This window comes from Cnephaeus nilssonii, assembly GCF_951640355.1.
Source record: "Cnephaeus nilssonii genome assembly, chromosome: 21".
NCBI classification, from domain to species: domain Eukaryota; kingdom Metazoa; phylum Chordata; class Mammalia; order Chiroptera; family Vespertilionidae; genus Cnephaeus; species Cnephaeus nilssonii.
Window position 1 is genome coordinate 40069130 of NC_137092.1, and position 14783 is coordinate 40083912.

General features: G+C 50.6%; 1 protein-coding gene across 1 annotated transcript in view; it reads left to right on the top strand.

Annotated features, from left to right (window-relative positions):
• Positions 1-7085: 7085 nt before the first annotated feature.
• The window catches only part of DPT (dermatopontin), a 46374-nt gene continuing 38676 nt past the window's right edge, over positions 7086-14783 (top strand). Inside the window, exon 1 of the mRNA XM_079761868.1 lies at positions 7086-7166. The gene's annotated coding sequence lies outside the window, so the exon portion shown is untranslated. The remainder of the gene's footprint in view (positions 7167-14783) is intronic.

The window sequence follows — 14783 nt, forward strand, 5'->3', positions numbered from 1 at the left end:
CGGTCGCGGGTGCCTCCCAGACCCACGCCCGGGTCGGGCAGGCAGCTGATCAGCTGATGGAGGCGGCTGGTCGCGGGCGCCTCCCAGACCCACGGCCCGGGTCCCGGAGGGCAGCTGATGGAGGCGGCCGTGCGCGGGCACCTCCCAGACCCACGGCCCAGGTCCCGGAGGGCAGTTGATCAAGGCAGCCGTGCGCAGGCGCCTCCCAGGCCCACGCCCGGGTCCCGGAGGGCAGTTGATCGAGGCGGCCGTGCAAGGGCGCCTCCCAGACCCATGGCCAGGTTCAGGGCTAGGAGAGGATCTGGCCGGATGGCAAAGCCGCCTCCTAGGCCAACAGGCTGGGCTGCTCGCTGCCTGCTCTCAGCGGCAGCCTTCCCTGGGACTGGGGGACTCCTGTGGGCCTGAGAGGACTGGGCGCCGCCATCTTGTGTCTATGGGCGCCGCCAGTTTGTCGCGGAGTGATGGTTAATTTGCATATTACTCTATTATTAGATAGGTTTCTCAGAACTGTGAAAACGGGTGCTTTTGGTGGAAACTTTCATTAGAATGTATCTTTCGGTTATTTTTCTTTTCTGCCTTTCAATTTATCATCCAAAAAAAAGTTTGTTTGGTTGTTTCTTTTTAGTTAATCCTCACCCAGGGACATTTTTTCTATTAATTAATTAATTTATTTATGTTTAGAGAGCGTGGAAGGGATGGAGGGAGGGCAGAGAGACACATCAATTGGTTGCCTCCAGCCCGGGCACCCACCAGGGCTGGGGATCGAACCTGCAACCTAGGCACATGCTCTTGACCGAGAATCTAACCCGTGACCCTTCATTGCTTAGGCCAATGCTCTAACCACTGAGAAACAGTGGCCAGGGCCAAAAAAATATTTTAAATAAATGTGTTAGCCAAGGTTCCCCCTGGCAGAAAACAGTACAGCGTCCTCTCAGGAATTTTTATGCTCCGAGTCTTTCTCATTTATCAGAGATCCTCTATCCTTCCTCAAAATGGACATAGTCAACTGTTCAGTCCCTTGTTGGAGAACCTAACGGGAGACAAGGTTCTGCTGTTGGAACTGTTGGTAATGATTTTGGGGGAAGGCCATAGTTTCGCAATGTCGCCCTTAAATTCCTTCAAATTCTTGGGTGAATTTCATCTAGATTTAGTGATTTATTTAATTTAGTTTGACAATTTGCTGTAGGAAATCCTGTTTATTCCCAATCCTTTTATAACTAAGAACCAAATGGTACATAGATTATCTTTTCTTTTCCACTTAAAATTAACATTGCTTGGTGGATGGAATGAGACAGCTGGGATCCCATTAATCCGTGCCCAATGGAACACTCAGGCATGAACAGCGTTTGAACCTTGACTCCACTGCCAGGAGTCCCTGGAGTAACTGCTGGCCGGTCCATTGCACGGACATGGAGAGGATCATCAAACAGCCATCAGCTGAGGTGACCAGACAGCCCGACTGGATGGCTCATCTGTTTCTGACCCTCGACCTGACTGCATCGACTACATGGTCACTTCCCAGTTAGAAGTTTCAGGATGCCTGCAGCTTACAGACTTTATCATACCGATGTGTAGCTAATTTTGTGCGAAATTTTAGATTAAGTTAATAAAGAGACATACATATGAAGTCATCTATGTATGCAAATTCCTTTCATTTGTTTATTCATTTAGTTTATTCGCTGAGTCATAAATTGCCATGCACAGAGGATATACACTCAAACATAACCCTGTCTCTTGAGAGAAACGTAAATATAGGGTGTTCCCCAAAATGTATACACCCTTTAACAGCTGATAACTCACTTACTTTTCACTCCTTTTCAGGTTTAACTGATTTGACATAATGGGTGAAGCCAGACTAAGCTTTGAATAAAGAAAACTTATCCTTAAGTGCCACTAGACTTTTTTTTATGGGGATACATAAAAGATAAAGTTTATAATATGGAACTGGCAACAGTAGACAAATTGCGGGCACACAAACACCAAACAAAAAGTTTCTTGATGTTTGCTATTCCATTGCTTCGAATTATCAGCAGTGCCTGGACCAGAATGGTCATCAGTTTGAAAATAGGCTTTGACCAAAATAATTACTCATTTCTATAGATTCTTTTACATTTTAAAAAGGAACTGTATGTTAATAAACACTGACTTGACAATCATTCAAAGTGCGTATACATTTTGGGGGGACACCCTGTATCATGTTGAACTTTATAAAGATATGAATACGGAGAAAAAAATGTTGCTAAGGTACAATGTCAAAATCAGATAAGGGAGCCCTGGCCAGGTGACTCAGTTGGTTGGAATGTGGTCCCATACACCAAAAGGTTGTGGGTTCAATTCCTGGTCAGGGCACATAGGTTGCAGGTTCAACCCAACCGATCAATGTTTCTCACATCCATGTTCTCTCCCCTGACTCTCTGTCTCTCTATTTATCCCTCTTCCTTTCTCTCCCTTCCTCTCTCACATCAATAAACATATCCTTGGCTGAGGATAAAAGAAAAACGATCTAACTAAGGAATTGGGAAATGTTTCCTAGAGAAATAAATGTCTGGATTTATTTTAAAGGATCTGAAGGTGATCATTTGATTAAGAAGGTGGTGGAACAGAGTGAGAGAGGAAATTACAGTAAGTTTTGATAGTGGTCATATTCCCCAAGGACAGTGGGTAAGGACAAAAAATTCCTAAAGGTACAGAGTAATGAAATTTAGAGAAGAATGAAGTTGAGGAAATTTACATCTTGGCTTTGATTTTTCTACGTGAAGTAAGAGACAAGATAATTTGCTAGAAGTGAGGAGTAACGGGACCTATCTAAGATCTAAGGAGAGAGGAATGCATGTTACACATGTTGTTAAGGAAGCTTCAGAGCCTGAAGCGTGGATGGGTCAAGGGATTCCTGGGCTGCAGGAGGGCTGGCTGTGTGGGTGCTGGGCTGACCGGGGAGAGAGAGTGGGGCCCAGAGTGCTGAGTGGACCCTTGAATACCTGATGCTGAAGTAGCTTAGAGTACGGCGAGAGGACTAGGAGAGGAACAGGGATCAGGAAAGGGACCTCAGCCAGATGCTAAAGGAGGGTAGCGTGTCCTGGAGGCAGAGAGACATGTCCGAGAAAGGGAGAGAGAACTGGAAGTGCATCCTCTCTTGTCAAGAGAAACAACGCAGGTGGACCAGGACCAATAAACGACACGGGGCAAAGTCAATCCTCGCCCTCCTCCTGGTCCTGGAGAGGAAGGGATTGAGAAAAGGGTGCACTCGGGGGACGAGAGGTGGAAGCTCTGTATCAAGAGAGAGTCAGATGTGCTTTAAGGTTGAAGAATGTACACAAAGAAAATCAGGTTGTCATCCATGTCCAGCCCCGAGAAGGGTGACAATGCGACCCATGGCCAGGAGAAACATCGGTTGGTACAAAGAGACCCAGAGATGACGCTGGCCTACTGCCATCTCTAGATCCGATGACGTTGGTAAATGAGGACATTGAAACCTCTCCTGTACATATGAGCTCAAGGATGTAAAGGAAATGCAAACCCAATGAGGAGACAAGAAGGAGACACTAGAAAGAACCAAATGGAACTTCTAGAGATGAAAAATGCAGTGTCAAATGGAAACGTAACTGTGGGATTCAGAGTGGGTTAGAACCTAGGGCCCCACAGGACAGAGATGGAATCCGAGGAGAAGAGCTTGTCCCGAGGGTGTGGGTGTGGTGGCCATCCATTTACTTCTCTGTAAGGAGTTTACCAAAGCATGCTAACACTTAGTGAGTGCTTTCTACATGCTGTACTTGGTACTCGTCCCAGGAAATACCAAGATACATCAGACACAGTGTATAGTCATACAGGGAGGAGGCAGGAAGCAGACAACTGCAGGACAGAGGCTAAGTGCTGGGTGGAGGTGCGGACATGTAAGGAGGCCGTGCAAGAGCAGAGTCGGCTCTTCCCTGTCCCACCGAGTGAGCGCCCCTTCAATTTCACAGCCTCCATGCTCTCGGGCGTCACCTCAATCTGGGCCCGGGATGGGACAAGGTAATGACCGTGGAGAGAAGTGCTGGTTCCGGACCAGGCTGCCCAGGAGCCTGCTGCTATTCCCACGCCCCTGCCTGCGTGGCGGAGTCCACGTGTGGGGGCAGCTGAGCCTGTGGCTTGTGCAAAAGAACCGCTCATCTTGGGAGCCAGGGCTCCAGAGCCTCCTTCCCTGACCAACACCGCCTCTGAGAAACCAAACAAACACAGCGAATAAAAGTTAAATTCAGTGCACGGCTTCCTCCTCGCAGCAGCACGCGCTTCACAAACCTCTCTCTTCTCAGTGACCCCTCACTGGTCCAGGGAGGACCAGGACCATCTGATTCATGTGCTATTGTTATTTTTTTTGTAAAATACTTTTGTTTTTGCAGTCAAATCTGACATATATATATATATATATATATATATATATATATATATATATATTGATTACAGAGAGGAAGGGAGAGGGAGAGATAGAAACATCAATGATGAGAGGGAATCATTGATCAGCTGCCTCCTGCACCCCTCTCACTGGGGATCGAGTCCACAACCTGAGCATGTGCCCTTGACCAGAATCGAACCCGGGACCCTTCAGCCCTCTCTATCCACTGAGCCAAACCAGCTAGACCATCTTTTTAACCATCTTCAAACACACAATTCAGTGGCATTAATCACAGTCACCACGTTGGACAACCATAACCAGTATCTACTTCCAAACGTCTTACTCAATTCTTGTATCCATACTACGCAAGTGTGATTTAATCTCTCTTTACTGAATGGCTTGTTAAACTGATGCATGAATTAATCAATGGGCTGGGGCTGGACTATAAATACACGGCAATTCAGATTTCCTTTGCTGTTATGCAAAAATGGCAGCGACCAGAGGCTCTAATATTCAGACAAGTTGCAGCTGATAGAAGTGGGCAGATCAAGGTACAACCTTGAGAAAGCGCCTGCGCCCCTCTGCTTTTGTAATTCCCGGCAGGCGTCGGAGAAAGAAGCCGCACGGCAGACTCAAGACGGCCACCGCAGGCGACAGGTTCCCTTCGCCAGGAGACAACTTTCAAAGGAGGCGGCCGGCTGGCCTTCTGCCGGTGCTTTGACCCCCGGGGCGTTGAGGAAGTACTCAAAGATTTCCGATGTTAATAACTGTATTTTCTCTCTCTCTCTAGGAGGAAGCCAGGCTGGTCCTATTCCCGTCTCTCGTCCAGAAGAGTAGATGACAACAACCCTCTTCTCTGTGCTTTATCCACACTGAGCCTCGGGGCACTGGGCCTGAGTGTTTCACAGGATGGGGCAGGTCTGTCTGTAGGCGGAGACCGGGAGGGGAGGGCACAATGACACATAGAAATCTCAGGTCATACGGAGAAATCAACCAAGGCTTGTTTCATTCTAGTGAAACGTTTGCAGATATGCTAAGCATGCTGTCTCCTTCGCTAACACCAGCCTCCTTCACGCGGTGCTACGCAGGAGGACGCACTTCTCTGACCGGCTGTCTGCCAACCAGGAGGCCCGGGGGCCCGGCTCAGAGGCCGGAGGGGAGCAGGGCCCAGGGACAGACAGGGCACCGCGGGCAGGCTCAGCGCAGCCCCTCGGGGCTCCATGCCTCTCTGCATGTGTGGATATGTGTGTAACTGCCATGATCGTTATTACAACACAAGTCCCATCAATTCCTAACCTCCAGACAGACGTAGAAAGAGCTCACACCATCCCCCTCCCTGGGTGTGAGTGTGAGATCGGGTGCAGGCATGAGTCTCACACCGAACTCCAGCCCCTCTGAAGGCTCCTCCCACTGCGGCAAGAAAAACCCAAGTGTCACCGACATGTCCCCAGTGATAGGCTCGCCTCTTCCTGGGAAGCAGCGGCGCGGCGTGGCGGCGTTGCCGGGAGGGAGTAGGTGCTGGGAGAGAAGCAGCGGGCACCTGGGCTTCCTCAGCAGCCCGCCCGCGGGAAGTAAGAGAAAATGAGACCCCTGCTCCCCTCGAACTTGGGTGCAGGAGACGTTTTTTAGGAAAACTCAACCATCACAGATTCTTTCCCTTCATCACTCCCCGCTCTTCCTCATCACTAACTCACACACCCGTGTACTTTAGCGAGTCCGGACCAGAGACCCAGACAGAGACCAAACACTAAACTCCAGCTTCGAGTAACCGAACAGGTAACTGAGTGTTCTTCATACATGTACACCTCAGCTTCGGTGCACACGGAGATCATGTGTCATTTCTGCGGCCCTAAAGCATTGTGCTCCCCAAAAAGATCCCGAGCCCGGCTGGCCTGCAGGGCTCAGTGGTTGAGCATCGACCTATGAACCAGGAGGTCAGTTACATTCCCGGTCAGGGCACATGCCCGGGTGGTGGGCTCCATCCCCAGTGTGAGGCGTGCAGGAGGCAGCCGATCCATGATTTTCTCTCTCATCATTGACATATCTATCTCTCTCCCTCTCCCTTCCTCTGAAATCAATAAAAATATTTTTTAAAAAAAGATCCTGAGAGGAAGATAGGAATATTCACAGCAAGATCAGCCTAAGGCCAGGAGTTACTTTAGCTCACGGCGGGGGATGGGAGCGTGGGGGGGGGGGGGGGGGTAGAGACAATTTGGGGACGCTTCCTTTGAAACTCTACCTTTTCTTTGGTTCTTTTTAAAATATACATATTTTCTTTGAGAAAGTCACCCCATCGATTCGAATTACTCACTGCATCCTTAGCACAGACTCTTCTTAGAGAAAGAGAAGAGGGCGGGTGAAGGTCACATCCGCACGGGCGTCTTTGGGAGGCAGGGGTCAGAGGTTCTGGGCCAAGGCGGGCGGCCAGGTAGCCCTGGGAAGGGACTGCAGTCTGAGGGCTCAGTAAAGTTTAAGGAAAATGAGGGCCCCACATAAACCCCACCTTGGGGTTTGGCCCTGACCCAGCCCCATCTCTCCCCACCCTCTCCCTCCAGCGCCCTGGCCCTCCAGCCCCTCTCCCCTCCCTCCCTGGCTCCGGCTTGGGTCCTGAGCTGCGCCTGCTCAGGGACGGCCCCAGGGAGGAGGCTCTATGGGTTCCGCTGGCTTCTGTGCACAGGGCGGTCCCCACAGACGTGCTCTCCCCAGAGGTGTGAGTGGAAGAAAGCACAGCACGGCACAAAACAGAAATCCACTTGGCACTTGCTGCAGCCCAGGAGAAAACCACCTCTTGGAGGTGAGGAGGGGGGAGGAAGGAGCGGGATGATGGGGCAGAAACTCAGACCTGGAGCCGGTCCTGGCCTGGAGGGAGCCTGCGCAGTGGCCCTGCTCCTGCACAACAGCTTCTCCGAGGCTCAGCGGAGCTCTGACGCCTCAGGAGCTCTCAGCCCGGTTTCTCTTTCTTTGTGTGATGCCGCCTTAGAATCAGGGTGTGCCCCTCTGCCCACAGCGGGCTTGCACTGAGCTCTAAGTGGCCTCCAGGGCTGCGGCTGGAGCCGGAGGCTCTGCTCACTCCCTTCCCCCCACACTCAGGTCGCAGTGGGCATTCCTGGTGGCCTCCGGCTTAGAATTTAAGGTCTGTCTCTAAATGTCTCAGCCCTGGCAGCAGTGTCCTGGTTGTGGCCCAGACTCCTCGGCCTGAGTCAGTCAGTCCCCCTTCCGCAGACTGAGACCTGAATCACTAAGAGGTTTGGGATCTGCTATTGGAATGGGAACCCCATGAATGAGAATAGACCCCAATCCCTCTCTGAAGCAACACTCCCAGTAAAGAGTCGAGTCTGCCCTTTTTCTGTAAAAACCCGAGCAGGTATGTGAGGGTTTCCAGCCACCTGGCCTCTGTGGCAAGACTCCACCCCGTCCTTGTGGTGGGGAAACAGCCACAGCCGGGCGGACGCGTGAGTGGCTGTGCCCGGCAACCTTTCCCTCTGCGCAGGCGCAGGCGGGAGGGCTGCTCACCCCTGATCCACACGACCCTTTAAAACGCCGCTTTCTTCTATTTTCACGTGTTCCCTGTTACCACTATCTGCGAGTTACAAAGGCTCTTACATTTACATAAACTGCACTCATGTACTTTCCAATAATTTAAAATCATAACCTTACAGATAAAGAGCACAATAAGTTCCCTCTACATTCCAGCTCCTTCTCTGAACATGTGAGCCTATTTCACGCAGTTCTCATGTGTGTATGTGCTACAGTTTCCCTGTGTCTCACCCAGCACCCTTTTCCAGCACCGTAGCGACATGTCGGTCTATTCTGCTTACTTATTTTCAAAGCTCATGCCATAAGTATCTCATTACACTTATAAAGCTGGCCTGCAAAAAATTCTCCTATGGTTCAATGTTTGGATGTTTCCATGAGCTGGATAAACAAGGCTGCTATAAAAATCTTTGTGCAAGTGACATACAAGAAACTTCATATCCAAATGTAAATAAAAGCCACATTACTCCAGCTGGCTCTACTAATTATTAGGCTTGAAACATGGTCACATGCCCTAGCCAGCGTGCTCAGTAGTTAGAGCATTGGCCCGTGGATGGGAGGATCTCGGGTTCAATCCCTGGTGAAGGGCGTGTACCTGGGTTGCAGGTTTGATGTCTCACACTGATGTTTCTCTCTTTCTCTCTCCCACCCTATATCCCTCCCTCTCTTCCTCTCTTTCTAAAACTCAATGGAAAAAATATTCTTGGGTGAGGATGAACAAAACAACAACACAGCCAGATCATTTTTTTGAAGCAACCAGAATGCAAATTCATTGATTTGCCCATCCTGTTGAATAATCTATCAGAAACAACATTTTCTAAGAGATGTGATCTGATCTTAAATGTTTCTTAGAAGTCTGTAGTTGTCTACAGACATCACATGTCCCTTCCCAGATGCAATGATGCATCTTGTCACCATACAAGCTCACCTGCGCCCATGGCTTAGGCATTTCAAACTGCATTCAGATACCTTAGTATTCTAAATAAGACCGTTTCATTACCATGTCCACTGTGGAAAGGAGTTTTGTAAACAAGACTCCATAAGCACAAACACAGGTAGAAAAATGTTGGTTCTGACTACATAAACATTAAAGATTTCTCTTCGACACGGGCACAGCAGGCAGTGGTGACGGACGTGTACCATACTAAGACAAGGTTTCTTTTTTAAAAATATATTTTTACTAGAGGCCTAGTGCACGAATTTGTGCACAGGTGGGGTCCAGCCAGCCCTGCCCCCGATGGGGCCCATTGGGGACAGGGCCAGCTGGGGGAAGGGGTTGTGGGAGGGCTCCAGGGCATATCTGGCTCATCTCACTCAGTCCCGATTGGCCGGACCCCAGTAGCAAGCTAGCCTACCAGTTGGAGGTTTGCCCCCTGGTGGTCAGTGCATGTCATAGTGAGCAGTTGAGCGGCATTAGCATTACGCTTTGATTGGTTAAACAGACAACCAGATGACTGGACACTAGCATATTAGGCTTTTATTATATAAGATTGATTTCAGAGAGGAAGGGAGATGGAGAGAGAGCTAGAAACATCAATGATGAGAGAGAATCATTGACCAGTTGTCTCCTGCTGGGGATTGAGCCCGCAACTGGGGCATGTGCCCTTGACCGGAATCGAACCCAGGACCCTTCAATCTGCAGGCCAACGCTCTATCCACGGAGCCAAACCGGTTAAGGCTAAAACAAGGTTTCTTCAAAGTTTAAAATCAATGGGAGTTTTTCCTTTTTATTGAGTTTATTAGGATGAATGACACTGGTTAACAAAATTATACAGGTTTCATGTACACAATTCCACAGCACATCATCTGTACACTGTATTGTGTGTTCACCACCCCAAGTCAAGTCTCCGTCCATCACCATTTTCCCCCTCCACCCTCCTCCTTCACCTCCCTTCAGCCCTCCTCCCCACAGCACTCACCACACTGTTGTCTGTGTCCATGAATTTTTTCTCTGTTTTTTTTTTTTTTTTGGGGGGGGGGCTCAATCCCTCTACCCACTCCCCCACACCAATGTCCCCCCTGCCCGACAGCTGTCAGCCTTCTCCCTGTCTATGAGTCTGTCACTATGTTGTTAGTTCATTCTGTTCCTTAGATTCCACATGAGTGAGATCATATGGTATTTGTCTTTCTCTGACTGGCTCATTTCACTTAGCATGACACTCTCCAGGTCCACATTAGATTATAAAATGAATGCCTATAAATCATTGAAAAAGTAGGAAAATGGGTCAAGGATATGCACAGTCAGTGCCCAAAATGAGAAACCACAATGATGAAAGTTAGAGATTCTAACTTCACCCATATCTATAAGAGACATAAAAATTTAAACAACAGCATGATGCCACGTAATATCCACCAGTTGGAAAGCCCTTAAAATGAGAGGACTCCCACGTTTCCAACAACCTGTGGGAGACAGGAATCCACCCGCACAGCTGGGGGAGTGGGACCTGGCACCGGCGTGGGGGAATTCATGTCCGTCACCCCACAGGGAACATAGGCCTGGGGATTCTCACACAGGCTCAATGCGCAGCTTCTGGACAACAGGAAAGAGAGTGAGACAGAGCAGAGAAGGCTGGGAAGCAGCAGGAACCCACGAGGGGCTGCGAGAACCCTCTCACCTGAGGAGCAGTGAGCTTCTGTCCCCTCCACCTCCATGGGGCCGGCGGGGCCCCCTCCAGGCGCCTGGCCTGGCTGCAAGGCTGCCACAGGAGTTCCGGACATGACACATTACCTGAGCCCCTCGGCTCCTAGCAAAGGGGCCACGATGGAAAACAGTAAGGATTTCCTCAAAAAATTAAAAGTAGAGCTGCCATACAATCCAGCAATTCCACTTCTGGGGATTTACCCAAAGAACACAAACACACTCACCTGAAAAGATACATGCGCCCTAGGGTCACAGCAGCATTACTAGGAACAGCCAAGATATGGGAGCAACTTAGCTACCCATCAGCAGATGACTGGGCGAAGACAAATGGTGTATATACGGACTATTACTCAGAAATAAAAAAAAGAAGGAAATTTTGCCATTTGCAACAACATAGATGGACCTAGAGGGTGTTACGTTACGTGAAATAAGTCAGACAAAGACAAAAACTATATGATTTCACTCGTATGTGGAATTAAAAACAACAACAGCATACAAAAAATGAATAAACAAAACAGAAACAAAGGGTTGCCCAAGGGGAGAAGAAGGGGGGATGGGAATTTTGAAAAATAAAGAAAATGGGGGAGAGGGAGCCGAAGGGGAAACTAAATATAACAAGAATGGGACCTGTGGGGGCGAACATAATAGTGTGCCGTACATTGAGAGAGGTGTTTGATTCAATCCAAACTCTGCACTTAAATTCCAAGAAGTTAAAAAACAAAACAAAAAACCATACACAATATGGAGCAGAGAGTCCCCAGAGGCACACCAGGACCGGAGATGCTTTCCCAAGCGCAGGGTAAGTCTTGAGCCCGCAGGGCAGGAAAAGCAGATGGAGGCTGTTCTGAAATGCATGAACTGTGGTTCTCCCAGCCTGTGCTCCCCTCTCCAAGTTCCTTCCCTCTGCACCGCGCGGTCATGCGCCAACTGGGGAGGGAGTCATGACAAAGCTTCCTCCGGAGCGTATCCTGGAAACGCGCTTGTGTTCTCGCCTGAGCCGCATTTTCCATGTTTCTCATCCGCATGCTGGCGGTAGCAAATGTCTCTACCATGGCCGCTATCCAGGCAATCTGAGCAGAGCTTTGCTCCGGGCCATCTTCCAGAAGACACATTTGGATTCCACAGCTGAAGAGCCCCAAACTTTAAGGAGGACCCAGAGACTATGCGTCTTGAAGCCTTTGCAAGTGGAAGAGGGGAAGGGGCTGGCCGCCCTCAGCCGTCCTCCAGGCTGTGCTTTGCCTCTGGCTCTTATTACAGGACGCCAGGCGTTCCCGAGGATTTCAGGAGCAAGGGGTGAAGCATTGTGGGACAGGTATATATTTGTGTTCCGAACCCAAACTGGATATGAAGATGAGTTGGGTAGCATTTTCCTCATGAGCACTGTGTTCATGAAAGGACTGACGGGTGTATCTTCCCAGGGTGGGAGAAACACCATGCATGGACAAAGCCGCAGGTTTCTTCATAAGGTGGTAAGGGACCTTCTAGTCTCAATAGAAGTCCCATCATTCTTCTGGATGGTAAAATCTACCATGTTCAATATCTATGGTGTTGTAAGCTATCTATATATATCCTACCTAATAAAAGGGAAGTATGCAAATAACCATCACTCCGCTACGCCCACGATTGGGCCAGTGGCAGGCTGGGGGTGGGACTTGGGGTGGCCAATTGGGCTGACAGGATGAGCGGGGGGCAGGGACTCACGAGTCCCCGCCCCCCCCGCCCCCCCCGTTCCTTCCGCAGGCCCCAACGGCCGGCACTGCAGGAGGACCGATGGAGCCGGCAGAAGGCGCCAGTGGTGGAACTCGGGGTGGCCGATTGCATGGCTGCCAGCACCAGTTTTCCGCCAGCAGCAGTTTTCCTCTGGCCACCCGCCGATCGGAGCGCCTCCCGATCAGAGTTCCTCTCGGGGTGGCCGATCGCGCTGGCGGGAGGCGCTCCGATTGGCGGGTGGCCAGAGGAAAACTGCTGCTGGCGGAAAACTGGTGCCGGCAGCCAGGTGAAGGAAGGTCTATTGCACGAAACTTCGTGCAACGGGCTTCTAGTATATATATAAAAGCCTAAGCTACTGGAATGACCAGTCGCTGTGACATGCACTGACCACCAGGGGGCAGACACTCAATGTAGGACCTGCCCCCTGGTGGTCAGTGCACTCCCCCCAGCCGGCCAACTTCCCCCAGTCTTCCCCATCCCCTCCCGTGGCCGGGCCCCAGGCTGGGAAGGGGAATCGGGGTGGGTGCTGGTGGACCCAGCTCCTTTCCCAGGGGGGCCTTGGGCCAGCTTCCTCCTTGAGGCCGGTGGCCAACCTCCCATGGGTCCCTTCCCCCGGCGGGCAGGCCCCAATCGGCCTGTTACACAGCAGGCAGTAAGGGAGAGAGGAGAGGAGAAGGTGGCCAACTTCCCGTAGCCCCTCCCCCTGGCTAGCAAACCTCCTGCAGTCCCTCCCCCTGGCCAGAAGGTCCTGTCCCTCCCCCCAGCCGGCAGGCCCCAGTGGCAGTGCAGTGGCAAGAGGAGGAGCGGAGGAAAGGGGGAGGTGGGGAACCACGGGGTGGCAGGGTGCCGATGGTGGCGTTGGCATCTGGTGTCTGTTCCTTCCATGCCCAGCCCGGCAACCATCACCTCCTCTCCTGACCCCGCCTTTATCACAGACCAGGCCGAGAGACCCCACCCATGCACAAATTTCATGCACTGGGCCTCTAGTTTGTAAATAAAATCTCATAACTTTAACAAAACTGCTAAGTAGCATTCCTAGTTTACAAGTAAAGAATGGTTTCAGGGAGGTGCCTGCCTTGTCCGAGGTGACAGCTAGAATACAGCAGACCAAGCCAGGCCCACATGGGTCTGTGTGCACAGCCTTCCACCATTTCAGTGTTGGGGTATAAGCCTCTGTTAAGATACAGATGTATTTCAAGCAGCAGGTGGGAAACTAAGTCATTCCTATAACCTTGTAGTATTGACGGATCAAAATTAGGCAGATGTGGCCTCAGAAAAGGGACCTTGAAGGAACAAAGCACAGGAACTTTGTAAAGCTCCCGCCCTTGGACCACTCAGCATGTAAGGAGGACAGAAGAGTGCCCAGCACACAGGAGAGGCCCGGTCAGTACAAACTCCTCTCCTTTCCTCCTGTCCTGCATGAGGCGCACAGTGGAATGTGGGGGACAGAAGGCTGGACACCAGAGACCAGGATTCTAGGAGCGGGGGTCAAAGGCACTCCGCAGGAGTGACATGGCAGTCTCCAAGGGAAACGTGACCTATTTTTCCAAGCGCTACAAAGGTCAAGCCTCTCTGCTCACACAGGGTTGTTCTCTGTGCCATTTTCCAGCCGAGGCTGACAGTCTGGAAGCATCCTAAAGGTTCCGATTCCTTCTCATCACCTCTAAGTCCACCCAAGGATTGAATCTGCTGAGAAGGAGCCTATACTTTGTTCGTTGTTATGTGTCAGGAATAGTGGTGGTGGTGGAAGTGGTAGAAGTGGCGGTGGTGATGGTGGTGATGGTGGTGTTGGTAGTGATGACAGTAGTGGTGGTGATAGTGATGGTAATGGTGATGATGGTGGTGGTGGTGGGGTGATGGTGTGAAGGTGGTGATGATGGTGGTGGTGGTGGTGGTGGTGGTGGTGGTGGTGGTGGTGGTAGTGGTGGTAGTGATGGTGGTGGTGATGATGGTGGTGATGGTAGTGGTAATGTTGGTGGGGTGATGGTGGTGGTAATGATGGTGGCGGTGGTGGTGATAGTGGTGATAGTGGTGGTAACAATGTCGTGGTGGTGAGGTGAAGACGGTGATAATGGTGGTAGTGGTGGTGGTAGTGGTGGTGGTGGTGGTGGTAGTGGTGGTGGTGGTGGTGGTTATAATGGTGGTAGTGATGATGGTGGTGGTGGTGGTGGTGATGGTGGTGGTAGTGGTGGTGATAGTGGTGGTGGTGGTGGTGGTGGTGATAATGGTGGTAGTGATGATGGTGGTGGTGGTGGTGATGGTGGTGGTGGTGGTGGTGATAATGGTGGTAGTGATGATGGTGGTGGTGGTGGTGATGGTGGTGGTGATGGTGGTGGTGGTGGTGGTGATAATGGTGGTAGTGATGATGGTGGTGGTGGTGGTGATGGTGGTGATGGTGGTGGTGGTGGTGGTGGTGGTGGTGGTGGTGGTGGTGGAGGTGGTGGTGGTGATTGTGGTAGTGATGATGGTGGTATTATTATTTTCCCTTTTGGAGAAGTATCTTTTCTTGTATATTTTATGTTGCAC